General features: G+C 30.8%; 1 protein-coding gene across 2 annotated transcripts in view; it reads left to right on the top strand.

Moving 5' to 3' along the window:
• The first annotated feature begins 530 nt into the window (after positions 1 to 530).
• LOC126899427 (uncharacterized) overlaps positions 531 to 5,598 on the top strand; it is a 27,069-nt gene continuing 22,001 nt past the window's right edge. The window contains exon 1 of one of the 2 annotated variants that reach the window (XM_050674381.1): positions 531 to 700. The gene's annotated coding sequence lies outside the window, so the exon portion shown is untranslated. The remainder of the gene's footprint in view (positions 701 to 5,598) is intronic. The other variant, XM_050674380.1, reaches the window with a different exon arrangement.

Below are 5,598 nucleotides of genomic sequence, written 5' to 3'. Positions count from 1 at the left end.
ATAAAGGCGAGGAAAAAGAAGAAAGAAGATTTAGATCGGTAGAAAATGTTATGGGAATTAAAAAGATACTAAAATATTGTTTATTACGTCACTTTTAATTAACATAATCGCTATAAATGTGAAAAATAGTTTAATAAGTTAAACATATCGTTATAACGTGATTTTTTTATTTAAGAAAATAAATTATATTGAGAGATTGAGATAAGCTTCCTTTGGCCTTGTTTTATCAGGATTCAAAAATATTTGTATCTATATAGAAATTTTGAGATTGATTAAAAATTGAGAAAAAATTTATTACAGAAATTATTTAGTTGAAAGAACCAAAAAAGAAAAATTATTAACTAATAATTCAACAACTAACAACTAATATATAACAATTGACTTTATAAATGTAAATGTGTATAAAAGGTTTAATATAACAACAACGTGTGGCCTGAGCTCATTGTGCACCACAATAAGTAATGTGTGATTTATGAAAATATAAATCAAATTTAACATATTAAGTTATTGAATATTTTTGCTTGTTCTAGCGGTGGCGGCGGCGATGACGCATTTAATGTTTCTTAAAAAAATATTTAAATTAAAAATGAAATGACATTAAATTTTATTATAAAACATACCCGTGAGTGAATAAATATATTTTCACGAGCCTTTTAAATCAAATATTGCTGTTATCCAACTTACAACAAACTTTAATATGGTAAGTCACACACACACAAAATTTATTAACAAATAATTATGTTACTAATATTAATTGAAGTACAAATTCATCACCATATCAATTATCGTAGCGATATTTCTTATAAGTTATAAATATTTTTATATTTAAATGCGCGAAAATAGTAGTAGCATGTATTGTTAAAGTTTTTTTTTAAATTAAGAAAACCAATTAAAACATAATTTTATTTTTACATACAATTTTTATCATGTAATATAATTAAAAATATTTAACATCATTTATTTCAAACTGCTATCACTTTTTGAAATATGTATGAATCGATACAATTTTTTTTTCATAAATAATTTATTTTTACTTCTTTCATTCGAACACTTTTTTTAAATTAGGCCTTTTTCCTTTATACAAGAAGGGAGGTCAAAAAAATATACTTATATGAAAAAATTTTTTCCCCACTACCTATTTCTATGAAATCATTATTGCCTTAGTTAAACTAAGGCAAATTTTTGTGCTCAATTTTTTTATTTATTTTAAATTACCTTACAATGGTTTATAATAGTAATGAGTCCGCCAATTTTATAAAATTTACATGAATCTAACTTATGTTACGAGAGTAACAAATAGAATAAAATAAAATAGTATTGCCGAATAATTAATTATTTTATTAAAAATAAAAGTGATAGTTTTCATACAATAATTGTCAAATGACTGACGATGCTCTGCATTACAATCGTCGCAGTCGGCCCACTTCCCGGTTTTGCAACACCGAAAAATACTTTATAGACACATTCTTTTAGGCCGACCTCAATTACAATTCAATTTATGATTATCTGTTATTACAATTGTGGGACAATATTAAAACTAAGTTAAGTATTCATAACACTCCCTCCCTTAAATGGAAGTAGTGTTTGAAATACTACTTACATATAATACTCTTAAATTACAATAAAATAATTAAATTAACAAGACTTCAGACCATACTTTCATTGCAATTTGTACATTGTGCGATATCTGGTTTATATTGTCGGGTGGTATTTTTATATTTACACAATGCATATGAAGTTAGAATTATTATTATTAGAAAGAGACAGTAAAGAAATGGGATATGAGTATTTAAGATGAAATGATCGGAAGACTCTGCTATTGTGGATTCAAGATTATTGAGATCTATTGAGTCATCTGCTAATTGATTCAAATCTTGAATGAAATTATTTTCTGTTAACGGTTCAGGCTGATATTTAGAAATTTTATTAGTTATATTAGAATTCATGTAAACTAAAGGATTCTCGGGAACAAAGTCTTGGGAGAAAACAGAAATAATGTTTTGAGATGGTAATAATACTGAAGTTTCGGTACTCACAGTACAAGACTTATCCACTGTTATTTTACCAATGGTATTAATAGAAAAGAGGTTCTGTACATTATTACATTTGAGTGTCATATGAGTTTCTGTAGGAGTCACATATAACCAAGAGTTTTGAGTTTCTAATTTATGATATATGGGAATGAACAATTTACGATACTTAAGATTACAATTGACAATTGGATAATTAGGTTTAAAATATAGATTTACGTCACAATTTTTTGTTTTGGAATGACGATATAGTGCTTTAGAGTACTTACACAATTTAAAATTACTTAAATCAAAACAATTTGAAAGTTGAAGGTCTGATAAAGAAAAATAATAATCATTATTTCTACTTAAAGCTAAATACTTAGATTCGGTTACAATAAAAATAAAATTTTGATTTCCTTGTGGTATAGGCAAGGATATGGGGTGAAATAAATTAAAATCTAAATTAGACAATAAAGGGATTTTTAAATTAAAAATCAAAGTATAATTAATATATAATGCATCAATAGTAGTTATCTTGAACAAATCAGTTAGACTTGTAGAATAGATAGAAACTGGGAGTTCAAGGGTTGATGGTAAACTAAGACGGATTTCTTTCAATTCATTAAGTAGGATATTAGGAGGTAGGATACTAGAATGTAATCGACCACTTAGAGCTGAGTTAACTATAGCAAGGAGGTTCTGAGTTTCCCAACTGTATTGGCTAAGTAGTAGAGTTATGGTGGCTGTATGTTCAGCTAGAGTAGAAATGAATTCTACTAAATTGATTTTATCAGCATTCATTTGACTTTGCGATAGTAGTTTCTGTATATTTCGGGACATATTTTGTTGTGTTTGATCTAGATGTAGTGAGGAATTGTATGTGTGATGAACTACGGATTTCATAATGTGTATTTGTTCTTTGGATAGTCGTAGAATTTTTTCTTTATTTTCCTGAAGTTCGCTGATTTTATTATAAAAATATTCAGCATCTTGATCGGAACATACACCGAATAAAACATTTGCTATTCTACCAACGAAATTTGCTAGACCTCTCTTTTGTCGGGAGTAAAGAGAACTGCTATTCCCCTTCAGATTTAACATAGATGAAAGAGTAATATGATTGAATTCTATTTCATTTAAATAAGGTAATGTAATTTGAACAAATTGGGTACAGACTGTAGCTATTTTTATATCTTTTGAATTTTCTGATGCGTCCCGACAGTGACGCACCGTTTGATTGTAATAACCTAAGATTAAAGAATGACGTTGCTGGTAGTTCTTTAAATCCAGGTAGGAAATAAGTTGCCAGGTACTCTGGGAGATTCTGAGGGGACCATAGGATTCGTAATACAGACCGGACGTTTGATTGAACTCAGTGATATTTATGAACGCTTTTAGGTTTTCTGCATAATATTGAGAGAAGTGAGTAACCATTCTGTAACAAACAATAATGATTATTTGTTAATTATTATTCATGAAAGAGTTTAGCCATGTTCTTGTGGAGTGTTTGACGTTTGCCATTTTTGTTAATAACTATATTTACTGAATCAGCGTTTGTGTCTAATATTTCAAAAGGACCTAACCATTTAGGAGCCAGTTTTCCTTTGTTAGCCTTTTCCTGAATTAAAACTTTATCACCAATATGAAGTGTGGGAAGGAATTGAGTTTGGTCATAGGAGGTTTTAGATTTCTGCTTCTTTTCTAATAATCTTTTTCTGGCAATATTATGAGTTTCTTGCATGTTTCTTTTTAATTCGAATTGATAGTCTGTATAATTATACTGTGGTTCCGGTTCTCGGGTAAATGATGTTGGGACTTGGGCTTCATAACCGTATAAAAGTTCGTAGGGCTGGTATCCCGTGGCAGAATGAGTTGTTGAGTTGTAAGTGAACATAGCAAATGGAACATAAGTGTCCCAGTTTCGCTGATCTTTATCTACGAAGTGTCGAAGATACTCACCTAAAGTCCGGTGACTTCTCTCGAGACTTCCATTGCTCTGCGGCCTATAGGGAGTTGTAGATGTTTTTTTTATTTTCAGTAGACGACATGTTTCTTTAAACACATCACTAAGAAATTCGGTGCCACAATCAGTAACGAGATTCTGAGGGATACCATGTAAGCATATGAATTTGGTTACAAAATGATAAGCAACAGTGTTTGCTTCATGATTTTCCATAGGGACAGCCCATGAAAATTTTGTAAGATCATCTTGAAGAGTTAGGATGTAGGCATTGTTATGAGGTGTACGTGGAAGAGGACCGACTACATCCATAAAAACTTTCTCAAAGGGCTTTGAAGAGGTAGTAGTAATTACCATCGGTGCTTTTACATGACGATTTGTAGTCTTGTTTTTCTGACATGATGTACATTTTTTTATAAACTCAGCCACGTCATGATTCATACCGATCCATGAGTGTTGTTTCTTTAATCTATTGATAGTTCGTGATATACCCTGATGACCACCTAAGGGATTTAGGTGAAATTCTTGAATGATATGAGATTTTTGTTCTGATGAGTATTCAACTAGAGAATAGAGAAGAATGTGAATGTTAGAGTCTCTGAAGATATAGTTTATGATAGATCGAACATTTAACCAATCTAGACCAGTATCTATTTTAGGTAAAGCTATTTTATCTAAATGATTTACATGACAAAATTCTCGGAGATTTTGTAGGGCAGTGAAAATAATTTCGTATTTTGGTTTCTGCCAAATCTTCTCTTTTATTATTATGTAGAGGATAAATCTATTGGATTGTTTGAGAAAAGCGATTTCAGTAACATTCTTGTTTTGTTTCCGCAGACTAGATAATTGCCCAAATTGTCGACGAAAATCTAAAGCAATTCCTTTTGATAACTTGAGATCTTTGGATACAAAATTTGCCAGATGATAGTCTGAGGGTGCATTCAACACCTTTCCATGGGTTTCTACTATATTTTTAGGAAGATTAGAATAATGGCTGATATTGTTCAATACGTATTGACACGGAGATTCTGTGATGGTTTCATTAATATTGGAAAATGAAGATGATTTTGGATATTCTGGAGTTAGTGAATGTTCTGAATTTTCTGGAGTTAATGAGTGTTCGGAATATTCTGGATTTCGTAAATGTTCTGGATTTTCTGAATTCATCGATTCGGTTACTGATTTACTTGTTGAACGAGTAGTTACCTGATGGATTCTACTCAAAGCATCAGCGTTGGTATTTTGTGATCCTTTTTTATAGTGCACTGTGTATTGATACTCTTCTAGTTTTAATCTCCATCTGGTTAACCGGGACCCAGGATCTTTGAGGTTAAATAACCACGTGAGAGCACGATGATCTGTGACAATTGTGAATTTCTGACCAAAAAGATAAGGGCGAAACTGTTTTACACCCCATACAATACTTGTTAGTTCCTTTTCGGTGGTGTTGTAGTTTTGTTCTGCCTTATTTAATGTTCTGGATGCGAATGCTATAGGTAAATCCATTCCTATAGGACCTTGAGACAAGATACAACCTACGGTATAGTTGCTAGCATCACAAGTGAGGACAAAGGGTTTCTCAAAGTCAGGATATTGAAGAATTGGAGCTTGTGTTAATACGCA

This window comes from Daktulosphaira vitifoliae, unplaced genomic scaffold (assembly GCF_025091365.1).
Source record: "Daktulosphaira vitifoliae isolate Bord-2020 unplaced genomic scaffold, ASM2509136v1 Scaffold_2, whole genome shotgun sequence".
Classification (NCBI taxonomy): Eukaryota; Metazoa; Arthropoda; class Insecta; order Hemiptera; family Phylloxeridae; genus Daktulosphaira; species Daktulosphaira vitifoliae.
This window is presented reverse-complemented; position numbering and strand designations above follow the sequence as displayed.